The sequence below is a fragment of the Pongo pygmaeus genome, chromosome 4 (assembly GCF_028885625.2).
Source record: "Pongo pygmaeus isolate AG05252 chromosome 4, NHGRI_mPonPyg2-v2.0_pri, whole genome shotgun sequence".
NCBI classification, from domain to species: domain Eukaryota; kingdom Metazoa; phylum Chordata; class Mammalia; order Primates; family Hominidae; genus Pongo; species Pongo pygmaeus.
Window position 1 is genome coordinate 151,503,126 of NC_072377.2, and position 23,110 is coordinate 151,526,235.

At 39.3% G+C, this 23,110-nt stretch overlaps 1 protein-coding gene across 7 annotated transcripts in view; it reads right to left on the bottom strand.

Moving 5' to 3' along the window:
• Positions 1 to 23,110, bottom strand: part of PPP2R2B (protein phosphatase 2 regulatory subunit Bbeta) — a 495,072-nt gene that overhangs the window by 315,347 nt on the left and 156,615 nt on the right. Inside the window, exon 1 of one of the 7 annotated variants that reach the window (XM_054489456.2) lies at positions 17,073 to 17,339. The exons of 5 other annotated variants lie outside the window; for them this stretch is intronic. The gene's annotated coding sequence lies outside the window, so the exon portion shown is untranslated. Of the gene's footprint in view, positions 1 to 17,072; positions 17,340 to 23,110 lie in introns of those variants that run through there. One more of the 7 variants, XM_054489461.2, reaches the window with a different exon arrangement.

The window sequence follows — 23,110 nt, forward strand, 5'->3', positions numbered from 1 at the left end:
ATATTTATTAGGAAGAAATAAAAACATATCTCAATCTACTCCTGCATATTTATTAGGGAGAAATAAAAGCATGTCCATGCAAACATTTGTACTTGAATGTTCTTTCTTTAAGTTTTAAATTTTTTAATTTTTATAATAGAGATGGGATCTCACTATGTTGACCAGGCTGGTCGTCTTGAACTCCTGGCCTCCAGTGATCCTCCAGCCGTGATCCCACCTTGACCTCCAAAAATGTTGGGATTAAAGGCATGATGCACCGTTCCTGGCCTGAATGTTCTTAACAGCTTTATTTATAAGCCAAAAACTGGAACAGCCCAACTGCCCACCAACTAGTGAATGGTATGGTACATCTATACAATGTAACACTACTTAGCAATTAAAAGGAACTCACTCCTATTAAATATCCTCTAAATAAATCTCAAAATCAATGTGATAAGTGAAAGAAGTCAAACAAAAGGCTAAGTACAATCTGATTTTATTCATATAACATTATAGAAAAGACAAAACTATAGAGTCAAATGGCAGATCATTGGTTGCTAGTGCCCAATGGTGGTAGGTTGGGATTGATTTCAAAATAGCAGGAGACAACTTTTGGGGATGACGGAAATGTTCTCTGTGCTATCCAGTACGGAAGCTCCCAAGCCACATGTAGCTACTGAAATTTTAATTACATATAATTTAAATTAAATCAAATTTAAATGGAAATAAAAGTTATAATGGAAAGCTTGTAAGCAGGATTGAAACAATTTGGAAAATTGAACCTGTTTTTTCAAATGTGAATTTTATACGTTCTAAACAAAAATTAAGTATTTCTAGTGAAGATATATTGTCTGAGTTGAGATATGTTGGAAGTGTAAAATACACAATAGACTTGAAAGAATTGATGTGAAAAAAGAGTAAAATAGCTCATTAATATATTCTTATATTGATTCCATAGCAAAGTGATAATATTTGAATATATTAAGTTAAAGAAAATATATTATTAAAATTAATTTCACCTGCTTCTGGTACCTTTTTCCATTTATTTATTTATTTATTTATTTGGAGACGGAGTTTCGCTCTTGTTGCCCAGGCTGGAGTGCAATGGCGCTATCTCGGCTCACCGCAACCTCCGCCTCCTGTGTTCAAGTGATTCTCCTGCCTCAGCCTCCCGAGTAGCTGGGATTACAGGCATGCGCCACCACGCCCAGCTAATTTTGCATTTTTAGTAGAGAAGGGGTTTCTCCATATTGGTCAGGATGATCTCGAACTCCCAATCTCAGGTGATCCGCCCGCCTCGGCCTCCCAAAGTGCTGGGATTACAGGCATGAGCCACCACACCTGGCCTTTTTCTTTTATTTTTAATTGACACATAATAATTATGCATCATCATATTTATGGGGCAATGGAGTGATATCTCAATATATGTATCTTTCTTCTACTTTTTGGAAATGTGGCCACTGGAAAACTTTTAAATTATGTACGTGGCTCACATTATATGTCTATTGGGCAGTACTGCTCTACCTCACGACTGTGGCAGTGGTTACAACACTGTATGCCCTTGTCAAAACATATTGAATTGTACATTTAAAACTAGAACATTTTTTGAAATGTCAATTGCACTTTATGAAGCTGATTAAATTTAAAGAGACAATCTACTTCTAAGAAGACCAGCCGAGTTACACTGTAGCAGGAGACAGGATGAGTAACACAGGAAGGGGGCGCTGCAGCGACAGAGGCCTAAAGGGAAGACCAGGAAAGGCAAGAGGCTCCTTGGCTGATTGTGGTGAGGACAGAAGATAGCGCAGGATGCCATTCCGACAGGGAAGTAGGAAAGTACAGGAGGCTTTTGTGGGTGTAAAACGGAATGTTTAGAGCCTAAATTATCAGCTTAAGTCTGAAAACGATTGGATAAGCATGAATTGGCTAAATTACATTTTTTTTTGCCATCAGCAGATGTAGAAGTTAAAATCTAGAAATAAAGCTGCATTTTTGCACAAGCGAGCTGGTGGATTATTACAACTACGTATTTTAAGCCATCTATGTGCATTTTCCTGAAGCTCAGCTCAAGCAGCTCTTCTCCCAGAGCTTCTCCAGGACATTGGTTAAAATGAATGTGTTCCCATATGAGTGTTCCCAAAGTTCAGCTTATATTCCTATTATGGAAAATTTCATGTACCCAGGAGCCAAAGAATGTGGAATTAATGTCCTTACAGAAGGGCAAAGTCTACAATAGCATCTCTGTGCTGCCTGGTCGTCACCAAGTTGGAGGAGGGGCCAAGGACAGGTGTAACTGAACATCCCCCCTGAGGCCAACCCATCAGCTATACTGTGGAACACACTATGCCTCACACTGTTTTAAGTTCTCTACTTGGGAGAAATCCCCTTTTCCATTATCCTGTATAAATGCTGTTAATTTGTCAAGGCCCAGCTAAGTTTTTGTCTTTTCCCATACCACTTTCATTTTGTACTGCTTTGAAATCCTACACTACTCTACTGTTTAGCAATTGTGAGTTATTCACTATTGGGTCCTGTATGTTTATTCTGTCTCCTCAATCAAATGGTGAGGTTCTTGGGGGCATGCCTTTCATTTCCATAGTATGCAGTGGTTTGTTAGCCTTTCAAACTGGCTGATCAAATGTTGGCAGCATTGAATTCCCTAGAAGGAAAAACCATGTTGTTCTTCCTTATTAATAAATATGATCATAGAGAAAAACTGCTGAGCAGAACGGCAGCAGCAATAATTTTATGAGCATACCCACAGCCACATTCTTTACATTAATTCTCATGTTTTGTCTTCTAAATCAAACCACATGATACTTATAACCATGCTTCCCCAAGTGACTGGAGGCACCCCAGGGCACCACAGTGAACTTACAGGAAAGCCAAGACAGATTTTAAGTTTTTGAGGGAAACACTTCTGTGATACACCATGAAAAATATTAGCTCGAAGTAGATCACAGTCGCAACATTAGATTGTACTACATGACAGATCTTTGTAAAGGTTGGTTGTGATGAAAACCAAGTATGGTGCAAAATTCAATATGGAAGAGAAAAGTCTGATTCCAAGTTTCAAGGAATTATGCAGTACTCAACAGGCACACATATTCCACTAGTAAGTACTTGGTGTTTACTTAAAAATTATATTATTTTTTTCTTTCAATATGTATATTTTTCAAAAGACTTCTAAATTTTTTGAACATACATATGTATCCAGCTGTTTGGGCCTAGCTACTTAATAAAGAAATTGTTAGTTTTTTTGTTTTTTTTTGTTTTTTTTGTTTTTTTTTTTGGCATAGGGGTGTGTTAAACAATTACTGAGACACTAAGGGCTTCATTAACCGAAAAAGTTTAGCAATCTGCACCCTGTAAGGCTCACATCATTGTTTTCAGGTTGTAGTTGAAGAAGCTGATGACCTAGAGTGTTGAGAAACTTCCCAAAGGGCCTACACTAGTCAGTGTCAGACCTGGGATTCAATTCCAGCTTCCCCTCAATATAAAACTCATGCCTTCTTTCTTCCTTTCCCTCCCTCCCTTCCTCCCTTCCTCCCTTCCTCCCTTCCTCCTTTCCTCCCTTCCTCTCTTCCTCCCTTCCTTCCTTCCCACTCAGGGTTTTGCTACGTTGCCGAGGCTGGAGTGCAGTGCCATGATCACAGCTCACTGCAGCCTCAAACTCTTGGGCTCAAGTGATCCTCTTGAGTTGCCTCCCGAGTAGCTGGGATTACAGGGGTGGGCCCTGGAGTTCAGATCGTGTTTTTCATCCTGGGTTTACTTTAAGATCCTTCAGATCAGGTTTTGGAGGCAGTCACCAAAGAGAAAGCAGATGGTCCATGGAGAAGTAATAGTGGGAGAAGATTTCCCCTGCGGCTAAGAGAGGGCAGTGGGAGGTCACAGAAAGTAGCAGGGTGAGTGACCCTGGCTGTTTCTGACCACCAGCTATTACCACAACATAAATTTACACTGAGGAATTAAGAGACTAACTAGGGGTCCCATGGGGAGCTCATCCATCCTCCTAGACCATGACATTCCCCCACACTAACATCAGAGGGAAGAGTGGGTAACTTATCAGTAAGTAGAGCAGTTCTTGAATTCAGTTCATTTGCTTCTGGGATATTCTTGGATTTTTATTCCAACCCCAATACACTTCAAAGAATGACAATGTGAACCTTTTCTTGTCCTAATGATCTGGGAGCATTTTCCTCACCATTATGCACATATTACTACCCTCTTAAGAGGTCAGTAAAGCTCTTCATTTCAAAACCTGACTTATTTGCATTCATAATCTCCCTGTTAGCTAGGCAATCTGCATAATAACCTGGCATGAAAGATTTTTAACCAGGCTTTCCAAAATGTAGAAAGAAGCCTTCCTAATAATGGAAGGCATTAACTATCTTAAACTGGAATCCATTTACAGATTAAATTTGCCAAGAGGTCAGCTTGCAGCTGCCACTGTGTTGCAAGCCCACATGTCCTCTGTGTCACATCCTGTGACATATCTTGAGAAGAGTCAGGGTCTTTTCCAGTCTGCTGGTTCTCTGTTTCAATTAGAATAGATTTAAGAGTCCCCAAGCTCTGGTTTCTAGGTGGCCTTGCACAATATTATTAATAATTCAATCACACCTATGCTGATAACAGATTACATTTCTACCATCCCACAAAAAAGCCCAAACAGATTAAGGACTACCCCTATGGCTAATTTCTTTAGCAGTTTCATATCTGATTGACATCCATTTATCTAATTGCAGCTAGAAGATTTAATTTCCATTTCATTGGCTTAAAATTAATAGGAAAAACCTGTTTACTTTTTAAATATTTGACTCATCCTTTCTCATCTCCTGAATAATGTTGAGATAGTCCATTCTATGGGATGGATTCTACAATTTATCAGTTTTCATTCTCTGAATTCATTTCAGGCAAGCGTAGCTATTTTCAATTTGAAGTCTAATGTAAAATTTAATCTTTCATTGCAACTAATTTCATTTTTTCACGAGCCTAATAACAAGAAGGTAGCAGGGTGTTCATTTAGAATTTCAAAAAATTTTGCAGATAGAAAAAAATTCAAAGGCTATACAGCTATGGATGCAAAAGCTAGTTTGATCATTTATGAGCTACAATGCCCAGAATAGGTTACTTAACTCAGATTTGAGACAAGGACGAGACAAGTGTAGTGCCTCAAGTGCAAGATTTAAAGGAAGTGCTCACTCTTGGGGTTATGCAAGGTCCGGATAGCACATGTACAAACATGCAGTGAATATCTTCATCCTTAAATTTTGTGCCATGTGGTTGTTGCTTCCTTCACTCTAGTCCTGGGAAGATCTCTGACCATTAGTTGCCTCATCTGCAAAAGGGTGATGGTAATAGCAACCTTCTTCATGGTGATGTAGTGAGGATAAAATAAAATAATTCACTTAAGCACTTAGAATATTGCCCAGCACATAGTAAGCACTTAATAAATGCTCCATGATGTTACTATTAATAATACATTACATTGTATTATACAATTTGATCATGTTACCTATAGTCTTTCAAAGTTTCTTATTTTTTTAAGAAAATAGTATAAAATCATATTTTTTAAAAAAATACAGTATAAAATCATTAGCATGTCCCCCAAACCTAGCATAATCTGGCTCCATGTACTTTTCTGTCAATATCTTCTAAAACTCTCCCTGAAAATCCCACTGGTCTTCCTCTGAGTTCTTAAGTAATTTATGTTCCATATTCGTCTACCTGTCACAGGGCCTCTGCACAGGCTGTTCCCAGTCTAAAATTCTTTTCCATCCCTTTTCATATAGTTAACTCGGACCCATCTTTGATATCATAGTTCAATCATCATTTCCTTAGGGCCCAGATCAGATCATCTGTTAGACACTTTCTTGTCTTTTTTTTTTTTTTTTTTTTTGAGATGGAGTCTCATTTTGTCCCCCAAGCTGGAGTACAGCAATGTGATCTCAGCTCACTGCAATCTCTGCCTCCTGGGTTCAAGCAATGCTCCTGCCTCAGCGTCCTGAGTAGCTGAGACAACAGGTGCACACCACCATGTCCGGCTAATTTTTGTATTTTTAGTAGAGACGGGGTTTCACCATATCGGCCAGGCTGGTCTTGAACTCCTGACCTTGTGATCCACCCACCTCGGCCTCCCAAAGTGCTGGGATTACAGGGGTAAGCCACGGTGCCCAGCCTCTTGACTTTTAAAATAAATCACAGTTGGTACTTATGGATCTATTTTTCTGATTATTGGATTACAGTCTCTCTATGACACTAAATGCTAAGTTAGTTCCAAGAGAGCAGAGACCTTTCTGCTTTGGTTGGCAATTTATCCTCACCACAGTAGCATGCAATCAGTAGGTGCACAATGAGTAATTGTTTAAAGAAGGATATAAAAATAATATTGCCACTGGCTATCCTAGCCAGGGACGAGGAAGACACTACGTCACATGGGAGACTATTGCCTTTTGGATTAAGAGTTCTTACTGCTTGTCTTTCCTCACAGTGAACCCAAATACCTCTTCCCTCTATATGGCCACACTTAGGTCCAATTTTATTTCATAAGCAATCACTTTCTTTGAATATTTTATTAGTTCATAAATACTTGTCAAGTGCCTAGAATGTGTAGCACACTAGGTTTAGTTGGGTATGTACAATGAATAAAGGTACACTTCCTATACTTAGGGTTTTTTCAGCACAGTGGAGGATGAATCACAGGCACAAAGCTCTGATTTAAGAAAGTGTGGAGTGTATATTCAGTTCCCTAAGAGGCCGGGTGCGTGGCTCATGCCTGTAATCCCAGCACTTTGGGAGGCTGAGGCGGGCAGATTGCCTGAGCTCAGGAGTTCGCGACCAGCCTGGGCAACAAGGTGAAACCCCGTCTCTACTAAAATACAAAAAAGTTATCTGGGCATGGCGCTGTGTGCCTGTAGTCCCAGCTACTTGGAAGGCTGAGGCAGAATAACTGCTTGAACCCAGGAGGTGGAGGTTGCAGTGAGCCGAGATCGCGCCACTGCACTCCAGCCTGGGTGACAGAGTGAGGCTCCGTCTCAAAAAAAAAAAAAGTTCTCTAAGAGAGGTACAGCATACCCTAAAGAGAGTGACCTTATTATCTGCGGAATCAGTGGCCACTTCCTGAATGAGGAGATTTTCTGAGGTAACATCTGAAGAATGAGTGGGAAGCATACACATGAAGAGTGGTGGGGAGAGAGTGAGCATTCTGAAAGAAAGAATAGAGGGGGGATATTTAGGCATTCTGCATACTTGCAGAGTTGACATATCCACAACCTCTTGTTCTTTCAACTTTTCTTTTTTCTTTTTTTTTTGTTTTTGAGACAGAGTCTCCCTCTGTCGCTGAGGCTGGAGTGCAGTGGCTCGATCTCGGCTCACTGCAACCTGGGTTCAAGCAATTCTCCTGCCTTGGCCTCCTGAGTAGCTGGGATTACAGGCGTGTGCCACCGTGCCTGGCTAATTTTTTTTGTATTTTTAGTAGAGACAGGATTTCACAATATTGGTCAGGCTGGTCTTGAACTCCTGACCTTGTGATCCACCTGCTTCGGCCTCCCAAAGTACTGGGATTACAGGCGTGAGCCACCGCACCCGGCCTCTTTCAACTTTTGATTCATTCATTCATCTGCTTATTAATTCATAACAAACACTAAATAAGTCTCTTCAATGTGTCAAGTACTACCGTCATATGGAAAAAAGACTAGTCCAAGCTCTTCTGGGGATTATATGCTGGTAAGTTCAAATCCTATCTATAGCCAAGAAACTCTCACCTCACTTGCAGGAAATGTTGTTAAAAACACTATGTGTTCAGCCCTGTAGGCAGATACTTGCCTAATGCTTTATTTCAGGCTTTTTTGGAATGCAGTTGTCCTGTGGAGGCCCTGTCTGCCCATGCAGGTAAGATGTTCTGAAGGCAAGAATGAGTTTTTATTTGGCGGAAATAGTCTATTTCCTGTGATTTTAGAAGCATAGAGTCAAGTGCTTAAAACAGAAACAGTGCCAAATAAATGTTTGTCCTTGTTATTATTATTGCCTATTCAGGATGGTAGGAGAAGGCAGAGGGAAGGGATTGATGCTTTGGAAGAGGTAGTCTTCACATGCAGCCACCCCATGTTTAAGAAAGGCAGGGAGGACTCCAAGGGTCTTACTCTCTCCCATTACAGTGTCTGGCCATCTTAGCCCACACTTTCAAAGTAGCCCTACATCCAAGGCAGAAACATGCAAGGAAGTTCTATGCTTAGTAAAAATTGAAAGAAATGGAGGACAACATATAGTTCCAGTAATGACTGAAATTCTATTTATATTCTAGGCCTCTTTACTTTTTGATTTTCTCATTTTCAATTTTTTTTTTCAAACATCACATTAAAACAGCTCACTCAGTCTCCTGATCTCCACTTTGCCTTTAGCTGAGGACCCCACAAGGCATGGTTCTTAGTTTGTATGTTCATCTTTATTTTGAAAAACATAAACTGAATTGAGAGATGGAAAATTTGAGGAACCTTCTCTAATACCATAAATATACATTGATTGCTGCCCAATCATTCAACTTTAAGGACTAAAAGCTAAACTCTTAAATCCTTTAGTGAATTAAACTGCAAAAAGGGATACTTAAAGGTGATGGGACTATTTACTCCCCATTTACCTCCTACCTCCTACTAAAATGGACCTAGCTCAGTGCTTTTCACTTTCTACTTATGTGGCCTTTGGTAGGATTTTTGTTCTGGCCACCCCAACTTCAAATCTATGAGGTTATAGGAATCAGCAAACAAAATGATATATGGTGGAGAGCAGGTGGCTTTGAGAGGCAATATTAACTATGTATATATGAAATCACAACAACTATAAATATTTAATTTCCAATGTTTGAAGGAGAAAAGAGGGTTTCTTTAAAGTGGACTTTAATGCATATGTAAATTAATTACAATTCATGACATTCATTATTTCAGAAAATGATGCAATAATTTAAAACCAATATTGACAGTTTGAATGTTACAATACTTTTAAAGATTTATTGCCGTGTATTTTCTCTTCCCATTAAAGAAGACCTTCTATTATGAGCAAGATGAAATGCAAAATAGAGGCCACATGCTTTCTGCTTGTCAAGTTTGTGTAACTTTGACTCAGAGGAGATCATCCATGGGGTCCTTTGGGAAGCAGTGGTTAGGGTGGTGGCAGTTTACACAATTGTCCCACTGCACTGCATCCTGGTACATCATTACAACCTACGTAAAGATCACCTCCAAAAGTTAATGATTTGTATGCTTTCCTGGGCACCATTCTAATCTCTGGTGATCTTCAACTTTAGTATGCATCTGTATCAACAAATTTGATCTCCTGACATAATCAGCTTTTAAAAGTACTTAAAATCTGGGAACCAATTAGGCATTCATATGGTGTAAAGGAGCTATTGCTGCAAAAAATGTTGTTGGCCAGGTTGGCCCTAATTTAAGGATGAGACATGAGTAGATGGGGACACTGGCAAAGAATAAAGGTCGTATGTTGATGAATAAATATAGGGTTGGGTTTTATGAACAAAGCCATTTCTTTGGCTACATAATGTAGACAGCAGATTTGGTAGCCCAAATGGAAGATCCAAGACCTAGTGGGAGTTGGCATATCTTGTGTGGTATGATTTAGGGCCGGGATACTTAAAGTCTCTCTCTAGCTCAAATGTATCTCCCCGACTAGTCCTCCACTTTCAGTATTAGAATCAACAGTGGCTTCCAAAAAGGTCATTTTCATAAAGATGTTCTGGCTAAAATGCACACATTAGAGAGCTAAAAAATCAAGATGTTGTTTTTTCTTTTTTCTTTTATTCTCCATATCAATTTTAATAGGAGATTCAAGGTTTGATGTACTACAGTGCTCTCAGATATATCCTTATCTATCTTCACTACCACCACTCTGGTCCAAGCCACCATCATCTTTCATCTGGGCTTGGTAACACTGGTTTTCTTACATCCAATTTTGCCTCTTGAAATTTGCTGTACTCTGCCAAGTAGCCAGAAAAAATTTTTTTAAAAAATGAGAATCAGATCATGTCATTCTTCTACTTAAAATCCTCCAATGTCTACCCCTTGGATTCAGAGTAAAATTCAAATTGCTCACCCTGGCATTCAATGCAAAACGTTCTTCTTACAGCCCTTTGCATGCCCAGCTCTCTCTCATTCATACATCACCTTCCCCTCCTACTCAATAAATCCAAAGAAGTCATTCTACCTATGTACACACACACACACACACACACGTGTGCAATTTACATACCCATCCCCCATTGCTATTCCTTCATAACAATTGCCACTATGTGAAATTTCAGCACTCCAGGCATTCAGCCCTCTGTCCTGAAGATGTTATTCCTTTACCCTAAGTTTAGCTGTCACACTCAGGTGCAAACTTAGAGAAAGAAACATTATATTTCCTTAATGACTGACTCATAGATTCACTGGCCTTTGTTCCTTTCCAGGTTACCATTCTATTTGGTTCATATATTATGCTACATTCTGAGCCACTACAGCAAAAATCACTGTTATTGGGCCCTTCTCCTCTGCCCAAATTCTTGTGCTTGCCTCCTCCTTGCTAATATTTAAAAATCATTAACCAAGACAAAAAAAAATCAATTTCAACACTGTTACTACATCTTTGTCTTCTCATCCTTTTTTGCAATGGAACTCTTTTAAGAAAACTTACTGCCTCATTACTCTGAATTCTCACCCTCCGGGGTGATGGAAAAGTCATGTTTTTAGAAACCGGACTTGTAAGACGCATGACTTTCACTTTGGGGCGAGTTATGTTTCCCATTAAACTAAAAGCTCCTTGAAGACAATGCATTAGTATAGCATCTCTAAAGAAAATAAAAAATTGTATCACTTTGAAGAGGTTTGTACAGCATCTGACCCATGGTTTGTACTTAAATATCTGTTTTGAAACACCACATTACCCACAACAAAAAAATGCAAAGGGTTAGTACTTTTAAATGGCATTTCAATTTTTGAGTTATTCAAGTTCTTTTCATCCCAGAAGAGTGAAAAAAAAAGAAAATTCTAACTATATGTTACCACCATTTTTTTTTTTGGTGACTCAGAGGAAGTTCTATCGCTCTGAGTACATGGTAGTTCTCATTATATATTTAATCAAATGATTTCAAATATGCATGCTGGGCAGAGAGTGACAGAGAGAAATAAAGCAAGTGATTTTCCTTCATTCTTCTTTATCTGTCTTGGTTGCTATTGTACTCCTACAGCCAAACTCAATATCTGACATGTGACTGGCACCTGAGATATGTGAAATAAATGAATGAATGCATGCAGCTAATACATGACAGAATATTCCAAGCCAGGTTTTTTTCTGATTAAAAGCCCGTATCCCACAACTAAACTGTATTGACTTCCCTCATCCATCTGAGTGAGTCCGTACTCACTCAGCTCCAAACAGTAGCTCCAGCTTCTTGCTACGTAGTTGAGTGTTTAATGTTTAATCTGTAGACTATGCCAGAATAGCAACTCTACAGGTGAAAAGCTCAGTAGTTTCAATTTTGTGACTTGTAATAAGAAAAAAAGGTGGGCACTGAATTAAACATTTATTTAGAAAATTAAATTGAACCAGTTTGCATATCATGGCAGTCACTGATATAGCTCTGCCTCTTAATAGCTGTGTAACTTTTGATAAGTTACTTAACATCTTAATCATGAATTTGCTCATCTAAAAAATTACTTATACCAATATAAGTAATTACCAAAGGTATCTTTGTGAGAAGTAAGAAAACGAAGGTAAAGTACATAATGTGTGGCACATAATCAGGCCTTAAGTGAAGGTTATAGCAATTATTACAAATAATCCCTATATTATAGGAATTATTTGGGTTTCTGAAAAGGTGGCTGGGCAGAAAAGATGAACAATCTCTTCCTTTGAGTCTATTTGCTGATTTAAATTTAGTGGCAAAAGCAAGCTGCTTCACAGTTGCTCCTGTAATAACCAGCGACGGGCTCTACACCCTGCCTGCACAGGCTGTCTTTGCTGTGCACTATAAAGCCTTTGCCAGGCCCAATACAGTGTGAGGCACACAGGGGGTGCTCAAGAAATGCTTGTGTTTTCTGATGCCACTTTTTGATCCTTGCTGTATACCCTCCTCAACTGCCATTATCTATGTTTGTGCTTTTGTCACCAAGCACCTACCTCAGTAAAAGGTCATTCCTTGTATAGCATTATATATGAGCCTCAGAGCCAAAAAAATGTTTATTCTGCTCATTGGTGTCTATCAATTTAAGAAATCCATTTTATAAATAAGGATCTTCGTTTATATAGAGGTTCAAAGTTATGCCCAAGGGCACACAATTAATGATAGAGTTGGTTCTAGAACCTAATTGACTTGGTCCCTTCACATTTTTTATAAATAAGGTAGGTTACAAATAAATAAATAATGTGTCTTCTGCCTCCCAGTTAATATTCTAATACCACAGTGGCTGGCAAAATCAACCTCTTCAATTCTTTAGTTCAATCTTATTTCATAATCTGTCTGTAGCAAGATCTGAGGTGAAGGAATGTGAGCAGTCTAATGAACTTAGAAATGATACATTTTGCTTTCCTCACCTTTTACTGAGTCCTGTTGTTTTATTTGCTACCCAAGGATGCAAAGTGTTTATTTAACAGTAAAGTGCCAAGCAATCTGACATCTCCTCCTGGTTAAAACAAAGTCATCTCAAATACAGATGGATACATGTCATTATGCAAGCTATCTGCTTTTCGGAGCTGCTGCCTCAAACTTCCTGCAGTAAGACGCCCCCTCACACTCCCTGCAGTCCCCCATCCCCTGGCACTGGCTTTCCTTGAAAACATATAATCTTGTCTACCTGCATTTTTGTATGTTTAGGCTCAAGCAAAGAATCCATTATGAAAATGACAGAACTGCCAGAAAGAATTATGACTTCACTGCTTAACAAGCTGTGAATTCACTGTGGAGGTAGCAAGGCAGAGAAGCAAAGAAACAGGAGGAAGAATATACATGAAGGGAAACTCTCCTTGGGCTCTGCACTACTGCAAGTTGAGAATGGTTTTCCCAGCCTTTCAGGATTTCCATGTTTGCTCCACCGCAAACTACCTAAGTTTCTTTCCATAGTATGGGGCAGGATTTTTGCCTTTTACCTAAAGTTGGTAATATTTAGAATGATGAAGTTGGTGATAATGGCAGCTTGCATTTATTGAGAGGTAAATAGGTACTAATAGTAGGCTAAGCATTTGTGCATATTATTTTATTCAATATTCACAACTTCTCTATATAGCCCTCTCATTTAAATCCTTTAAGGACTTCCCATTGCCTTTAGGATAAAGTCCAAATGTTTTAACATAGTTTATGAGACTCTGAGTCTTCACAAACTTTTGCCTCTCTCTCAACCTCATCTAATACCACTCTGCCCCTTTCTGGATGGGTCTGGTCTCATCTATACTTTTGGTTCTTCCTGTGTTTATACTTTGCCTTGCCAATAGGCCTATAAATATATTCCCTTGTGACCACATTTCTCCCACTAGTCACCTGATTATCTCATACCTCCCTTTAAGACCTTAATATTTTTTTTTCCTGGAGAGGCTATCTCCAGTTTTCCCTGTTGTTTGCTTCCAAGGTTAAAAAAGAGGAAAAACTCTTTTGTAACTCAATACTTGAAATGACTATTTAAATTGCACCTTTTCTGCTAGATTTAACCTCTACAAAGGCTGACACCGTGTCTACTAATTCACAGTTGTTTCACTAGCCTCTAGCTGAATGCCTGACACATGAGTAGACTTTGAATAAATAATTGGAAATCAATTATATGCAAAATCTATATCTGAACGTTCCCATTTCCTAGATGAGGAAACAGGTTAAGAGGAGTTAAATAACTTGCCCAAAGACATAATTAGCATGTGGTGAAGCCAAGCTTTGAATCAAAGACTGATGTCAAAACCCATGTTCACAATTACTCTACAGCACTGTCTTCTCAAAATTCCCTCCAGCTATCACAGGAAAAATAAAGAAGATTTCTACAGGATATTTGTCTTGGAGAAAAATTTAGTAGAAAAAGCTCCCAGGATTCAGGGAGGTGATCTTTTTCCCAACTGATTTCAGAGCCACATAAAAGAAGCTCAGTGATTTAATATCTTTCTGCACCCTGGGCCTGATGGTGTACCTCCCCAAAATCTGGTTTCTGTTTCTCAACTATAGGTGGTAGTGGATAACAGGCAACCTATAGCTACAGCTGTTAGGCCTTCCCACAGATCAACATGCAAAAGAGAAAGTGAGTTTCTCACATTCTGAGAGAGATGTTGCCCAGGCAACAAAGACAAAGCCAGAGCAACAGACCACCCAGCTGAGACAGGCTCTGTCTTCCGCACATTCTCCCATACCAGCGCCCACTTCTGTGGGGCAGCAGATGACTATGTTCATACACTCTTTTAATGGGGCACCCCTGAAGGACTCACCTGCCACAACTGGACACAGTTGGCAAAGACATCTCCATGGATAGCCCAAACAATAGCTCCAGATTCTTGCTATGTGGTTGAGTGTTTAATGTTTAATCTGTAGACTATGCCAGAATAGCAACTCTACAGGTGAAAAGCTCAGTAGTTTCAATTTTGTGACTTGTAATAAGAAAAAAAGTTGGGCACTGAATTAAACATTTATTTAGAAAATTAAATTGAACCAGTTTGCACATCATGGCAGCCACTGATATAGCTCTACCTCTTAACAGTTGTGTAACTTTTGATAAGTTACTCAATATCTTAATCATGAATTTGCTCATCTAAAAAATGGGCTTACAAATATAAGTAATTACCAAAGATATCTTCGTGAGAAGTGAGAAAACAAAGGTAAACTGCATAATATGTGGCACATAATCAGGCCTTACGTGAAGGTTATGGAAATTATTACAAATAATCTCTACATTATAGGAATTATTTGCATTTCTGAAAAGGTGGTTGAGCAGAAAAGATGAATAATCTCTTCCTTTGAGTCTATTTGCTAGTTTAAATTTAGTGGCAAAAGCAAGCTGCATCATAGTCGCTCCTCTAATAACTGGTGACATGGGCTCTACACCCTGCCTGGCATAGGCTGTCTTTGCTGTGTACTATAAAGCCCTTACCAGGCCCAATACAGTGTGAGGCACACAGTGGGTGCTCAAGAAATGCTTGTTGAAACTGTCAACCATGGGCTGTGCAGGCAGTTTAAAGCACAGTAGGCATCTGGATCTTTAAAGAAAATTGTACCGTTCTAACAGTCATTAAATGAGTTCTTCAGGGAGGGCAGTAACAATGTGCCATCTGATTGCTTTGTTCAGAAGTGCTTTCCAACTGAGTTAACATACTAAAGATGCTGTTCTTTGCTACATAACCTCATGACTGCCAGTCCCTGCTAGGAAGTGGCTTTTCATGATGGCTTGCTGGTACGTGTGTACATGGAAGGAAGAGGCTGGCTACAGGGGAGAGAGCCCCAGAGCAGAATGAAGCTCCTGCCAACCTGCTCCAGCACACTGCTCCAGCACACTGTTGTGTCCTTTTATGCTGTGTGTGTGTGTTTGTTTTGTAGGCGAGTGGGTTGGTACATCTGCAGTACCCCCTGCATTTGAAAAACAGGTCTGAATCTCATAGAATTCTGTTAGAAAATCATTCCTCAAGCATAACTTAATTTTCTGAAAGTATTTTATCCTTTGACCACCAAAACCTCTTTGGAGAGAATTAAAATGGAAAAATGTGTAAATAAGTACATCTCTAAATTAAACCATTTCTGCCTGAGCAGACCAAATTAGCCTTTTCTAGGGTGCAGAGTACAGTATGTTGTCTCTGGTCTTTGTTCTTCAGTAAAAGACTTCAGAGGGAAAAACTATTCTAGAGTGAATAACCTCCAAATGTTAATTTTGCAAAATTAATACTACTGACTCATTAATATTTGTGAATCATCTAGATTTTGCTATTTTGAAAAACCCCATAAAGTGCTAATTAATAAAAGATATCATGTCTTATTAATGTTCACATAGTAATTACCAAAATCACAAATTCATCTGATAAGTAGTCAGCAAACAAGACAAATGACTATGCTCAGTTGAACAGATTATCAAATGCCTTTGGGAGTACAACCTAATAGACCCAACTAAACCATGAATCAAGCAGCTACTCCTTTTGCCACAAAAGGAGTAGGCAACAACTCCTACAGGCAACAACAATTTCATCTCTCATGTGAGGCGGGACAGAGCAGTGGAGACATCCAGCAACTCGCCTTCCCTAGAGCACACGTGATTATGCAAGTGTCATCGTTGCTCATGTATCTTTCTCTTACAACCTTCTACTGACACTTAAGATTTCATTTCTCAGAGAGACATGAGAAAAGACTCAAAAGATGTCACCTAAACTTAAACATAATCCTGCTAGCTTCTGCATGTAAAATACATATTGGTGAGCCTTCTCAGCTCTCAACGTGGAGAAGAAATTTCATCTTCCTGTGAACTTCTATATCAGTTCATCTCTGCTTCTCTATATCAGTTCATCTCTGTTTCTTTTCTGACACTCATTACCTGTACACCTCCTCCCCTAGAAAGGCATCTTAAGAACAGAGACCGTGTCTCACTAGCCATTCAATTATAACAACAAGTACTACTACTACTATTAATTATTAAGATGGCTACCATTTCTTATGGCTATAAATGTGCAAGTCACTTGGATGAGTGCTTTAATTTATTTAACTTTTATTTCTTCTTGTCATTTAATATTTACAACAGCCACTTAAGGTAGGTATATCTTCACTTTACCATGAGGCAACTGAGGCTCAGAGAGGCTGAGTGACAGAACTGGGATTCATCCCTAGGTCTGAAAGATTCTAAAGCCTTTGCTAAACTGTATGCTAAACTGTACCTGTGCTAAACTGTACCTATCCAATATGGTGCCTAGTTGAGGGTTAAGTACATAGCAGACATTGATAAATATTGGTAGAATGAATGAATATCTTAATATCAATTAGCTTCTGCATCCCCTTGGTAGTTAAGGTTAAACTTTGCAGTTTCTGCTTTTCTGTTTTCTTCCAAGTGTGCATGATATCAAGGATTATTGTTAGTACTGTGTATCAAAATGAAAGCTCACCTTACCTTTTTTATATCAGAAAATAAACACCTCTCCAGGACTCTCCCTCCTAGTTCAGAGTCTGCCAGGATGATATTCACTATTGGACACATTTGATGGCTTTTCATTTGTATTGGTGTTGCTCACATGTTGGACTATAAGCTAGATGGTAGGAAGCAGCCTAGTGTTCTTGGCATCTCCTCCCAGCTCTCTTCAATATCCTAGACTCCACAGCACGTGGGGCGGGGAGCTCAGGGTCTGGTGGCCACTGACTTCACAATAGTCAAAGTTTCCTAATGATGGGATAATGGGCTTTTGCTAGTTTAACCCTCTCAGCACATAGCATTCTCCCATTATCCTGGTAACAGTACCTTTACCATATAGCCCATGTGCTTGGAGGAAATACACCCTACTCTCAGTTCTAGAGTAGAACTCTGGGTGGTTTAAGCCCATCAGCACATCCCATTGGCTTTGCTGCAGTGATCAGTTAAAATCAGAAGACTCAGTTCAGGCCAATGAGAAACAAGGAGGTGTTTGCTGGGGCTTCTGGGAAAAAACGCTTCCTGGCTCAGAGAAATACGAGGGAAGAGGTTCTCTCTCCCTGTTGGAGATTCATGTAGAACAAGAAAGATCCAGAAGGTACTGGAAATAATTTTGGAATTCAGCTTCAGGAGTAAGCGAGATGTCATAGGAAGCCAAGAAGAAAAATGGAAAAAAATATTTCATTTGATGACATAGGCGAGCCATGTAATCAAGCCTTGCTCCAAAGCTTTGACAGCTCCAGGTTTTTCCGCTACATGAGAGTCTAAATTTCTTTTTTTGTTTAGCCGGATTTGAGCCAGATTTTCTCTGACTTCACACTAAAAAATTCTCAGTATACCTAGGTGACAGCTTTGATTGTTTCATGCTCATCCTCATGTTTACTTTTCTTTTTCCAGAAAAACAAGTATGACAGAGGTCTGAAGGACCAGAGAGGACCACTTATTAGCTCACCACAAACTTGAAGCAGGCAAAATGTACCTGTCAGAGCCTAAGTAGAACTGGATTGCATGATGTATGGCAGTGATCTTCCAGAGTGCTCTCAAGTGTGTTTGACACTAGTGAACTGTGCTCGAGTCGATTCTCCCTATGGCAGTCCCAAAGCCTAATTATGAAAACAGGGTAAGATCATTTGCACAGTTAGACCATTGCACCATTGGCATTCCTAATAAACAGATCAGCTTAGCCCAGCACAATCCCTAGTAGGTTTGTGGGAAGCCTTTCTTGGGTTTCACATATTTCAACATTTTCAAATGAATTAATGAATTGTAGGAGTGCAAATTAATTTAGCCATTATTGAAGACAGTGTGGCAATTCCTCAAAGACCTAAAAACAGAAATACCATTTGACCCAGCAATCCCATTACTGGGTATATACCCAAAAGAATCTACATTATTCTGTTATAAAAGACACATGCACACATGTTTATTGCAGCACTATTCACGATAGCAAACACATGAAATCCGCCCAAAGGCCCATCAATGATAGATTGGATAAAGAAAATGTGGTACATATACACCGTGGAATACTATGCAGCCACAGAAAAGAAGAAATGGTAGGTTTCTTCCTTTGCAGGGACATAGATGGAGCTGGAGGCCATTATCCTTACCAAATTAACACAGGAACAGAAAACCAAATACAGCATGTTCTCATAAGTGGGAGCTAAATGATGAAAACACGTGGACACATAGAGGGGAACAATACACACTGGGGCCTTTTGGAGGATGGAGGGTGGAAGGAGGGAGAGGATCAGGAAAAATAACTAATGGGTACTAGGCTTAATGCCTGGGTGATGAAATAATCTGTACAACAAATCCCCATGACACAAGTTTATCTATGTAACAAACCTGCACTTGTACCCGTGAACTTAAAATAAAAGTTAAAGAAAATATTAGCTACTTAGATAATGATGTTCTTCTCTGACACCCCGGGGCTGTCTTTGCTTACAAGGACAACTGCAACTGAAAAGCACAAAGTAAGCACAAATAAGGGAATTACAGGATTCAGTGCAAAACCATCTGCACCAAAGTGTAATGGTAGCTGCCTGAAGTTGAAGTAACAGCTTGAATCTGGTCTCTTGGACTTCTGGTTGTGAAGGATGGGCCCTTCCCAAGTACTGGAGATTTTGAGTACAAGGATAAGAAAGGACAGGACAATAGGGAGTCACCAAAGGGGGTTTATCCCGAGAGTGAGAAAATGGGATACAGTAACCTCTTGATTAGGGCCGGCTTCATGGATGAACAACTTGTGCAGTCACACAGGACCCTGTGGTCAGAAGGGCCCCCTTGTTTAGCTTTATGATCTGCTTTCACCATCCTGAAATTTGAAATAGTTTTTGAATAAGGGACCATACCTTTTCATTTTGCTTTGTGTCCAGAATTATGTAGGCCATCCTGCTTGTTATAGATTTTTATTTCCCTCTTTACTAAAAATCACAAGGAGCAAAAAGAATAAGAATTCTACCAAAGACCTGCCTTAGATTTTCTGTCTTTTGTCTTTTTTGACTATCTGTTCCTCCTTGATTGCTTTCTTTGTGTTGAATAAATATTTTTAATGTGCCATTTAAATTCTCCTCTTAATTTACTATATTTTTGTGTTATTTTCTTATTAGTTGCTCTAGGATTACAATGTGCATTTTGCTATTTTTAAAAAAATGTTTAATTATACTTTAAGTTCTGGGATACATGTGCAGAATGCGCAGGTTTGTTACATAGGTATACACATGCCATGGTGGTTTGCTGCACCTATCAACCTGTCATCTACATTAGACATTTCTCCTAATACTATCCCTCCCCCAGCCCCCTATGCCCTGACAGGCCCCGGTATGTGATGTTCTTCTCCCTGTGTCTATGTGTTCACATTGTTCAACTCCCACTTATGAGTGAGAACATGCAGTGTTTGGTTTTCTGTTCTTGTGTTAGTTTGCTGAGAATGATGGTTTCCAGCTTCATCCATGTCCCTGCAAAGGACATGAACTCTCCTTTTTTATGGCTGCATAGTATTCCATGGTGTATATGTGCCACATTTTCTTTATCCAGTCTATCACTGATGGGCATTTGGGTTGGTTCACAATCTGCATTTTAATGTATCATGATCTTCTTTTGGTTAACAGTAATTTAACTCCAGAAAATACAAGAACTTTGCTCCAATATAGTGCCATTTCCTCTTCCCTCCTTTGTGCTATTACTGTCCTATATATTAAATCTATACATGTTACAAACCCAACACTACAATGTTAAAATTATTGTTTCACACAATCCTGTCTTTTAAAGAAATTGGGAAAAAGGAGAAAAAATATATTTTATGGAATCTTTTATACTAACATATTTATCATTTACAGTGCTCTTCATTTTTTCCTGTGGATTTGTGTTACCTTAGAGTATCATTTCCTGAAGGTCTTCCTTCCTTCGGTACATCTTGTAAAACAGGGCTGCTAGCAATATATTTGCTCAGTCTCTGTTTATCTGAAAATGTCCTTATTTTGCCCTCATTTTTGAAGGATAGTTTTGTTAGATACAGAATTCTTGTTTGACATTATTTTCTTTTTGCACTATGGATGTGCCATTCTTCTTCCTTCTGGCATCCATGGTTTTAGATGAGAAGCCAGCTTAATTGCATGGATGCTCGCCTTTCTATGGTGTGTGTTATTCTTCTTGCTGCTTTCAAGATTTTCTCTTTGGATTTGGCAAACAACAGTTTGATAATGATGTGTTCAAGTGTGGATCTATTTGTATTTATCCTGCTTGGGTTTCTTTGAGCTTCTTGGGTGTATAGATTAATTTTCTAAAAAATCAAATTTTGGAAGTTTTGGCCATTATTTTTTCAAATAGGTTTTCTGTCCCTTTCTCTTCTCTCCTTCCGACATTCCCCTGACATGGTTGTTTTTGTGCTTGAGCTTGTCCCACAGGTTTTTGAGGGTCTGTTAATTTTACTGCAGTCTGTTTTCTCACCATTCTCTAGATTGAGTAATTTCTATTGATTTATAGTTCACTGATTCCTTCTCTCTCAAACCTGTTGTTGAACTCTACAGTGAAAATTTTTAAATTACTGTTATTGTACTCTTCAGCTACAGAATTTTCACCTGGTATTTTTAAAATAAATTCAATATCCTTATTAAGATTCTGTTTGTTGATCTCTTGTTACTCCACTTTTCTTTAATTCTTTAAACATGGTTTGCTTTAGTTCTTTGGAAGTATTTATAATAGCTGCCTTGAAATTTTTGTCCACGAATATTTGGTAACACCCACAAAGTTTCTATTAACTGTTTTTCTTTTCTTAAGTATGGGCCACACTTTCTTTTCTTAAAAATGGGACATTTAAGATAACACATTACAACTACTCTGAATTCTGATATTTTTTTCCCTTGATGGTGGTTGTTGCTGGCATTTTGTTTGTAACTTGCCTGGACTAAATCTGTGAAATCTGTTTCCCCTAGGCTACTAATGCCTATGCTAGTCTAAAATATATATACATTCCTGATTTTTTTATTTTTTTACTTTTTATTTATTTATTTATTTTTTTTTTTAGGTGGAGTCTCGCTGTGTCACCCAGGCTGGAGTGCAGTGGTGCAATCTCAGCTCACTGCAAGCTCTGCCTCTCGGGTTTATACCATTCTCCTGCCTCAGCCTCCTGAGTAGCTGGGACCACAGGCTCTGATTTTATTTTTAAACTTGGCTTGCTAGAGGTTGCTCCTGTGTCTGTATAGTCTTAGTGGTCAGCTCATGATTGAACATCATTTATGTTCAAACACCTTAAACCACTAAGATTTCCATCCTTTGCCCTTTTTCACCTATTTTCAGATAGAGGAGCATATACAAAGTTCAGGCTCTTTTCAAGCTCCCCTGAGTCTGGTATCTGCTGGACCTTTTTGAGTCTCCTATGCACATGCATTGAGACTTCGGATAAACCAGAAGCATATAAAGGGCTTCTGTCTCTTCAGTCTCCACTGCCCATATGCACAGCCTCAGCCAGCAATATGCTCTCTCTGACCACAGCTGCAACTTCAGGCTGATGGAGCTGATGGCCCTCCCAACTCACTCCCATCCAAGATGATCATTTCTATTGACAACTTTGCTTGGTGTCTGCACTGCCCAGCTCTTCAAACTGGTTGAGTCTCCTTCAACATCTACAGAGAAGCTACTGGTCATCATGGCTTGTTGTACCTTGGCAGAACCTATAGGCTGGGTTGAGGTGGATGAGAGGAGCCCTAGGTCAGAACATCTCAGATTCCCAGTGTTCCTGAGTGATGTCCCACGGTTTTTAAAAAATAAACACTTCTCTGGTTGTCATAGGCCTTTAGTTGATTTCCAGAGCACAAATAGTTGAAGTTTCCAACTTTGCACAGCTCTATCATTGCATTTTGGGAAGAGGATTTACCCAACCTCCTCCTAGAGTCATAGCTAAAAGTCCACTCTTTGCCTTGGGTTTTGATTTGTCTCTCTCTTCTTCCTTCGTTGTTCCCCTTTCACACACTTAAGTCCAACACATGCTAGTGGTTCTAGAGCAATAAAATCTTTCTTGCACGTATAAGATAACTTCAGCAACAGATTATATAGTACTACGGATATAAACCATACAGATTAACTTGCGGCAAGTCAAAAGCATTCAGTGAACTCTCTAAACACCGCTTGCCATCTATCCTTAGGCTTGTGGCCTTTCCTGCAGGCAAGGAGTGGTGGATATCTGATGCTGCCTGCATGCTGTTACACTTGTCACAACTCTAGCAAACATCACTAAATGACTGCGACTTTCTTCCCCACTAACCCTAGACATGGTCTCAGAATCTTCCTCAGACAGAACTCCAGGCAGCCATTATGTGTTTCAGAAGATGAGACCTTGTAGCCATACTTTCTTCTTCTTCTTTTTTTTTTTTTTAGATGGAGTCTCACTCTGTCACGCAGGCTGGAATGCAGTGGTGCGATCTCGGCTGACTGCAACCTCTGCCTCCTGGGTTCAAGCGATTCTCCTGCCTACTCTCTCCTACTCCCTGAGTAGCCGGGATTACAGGCGCCTGCCACCATGCCTG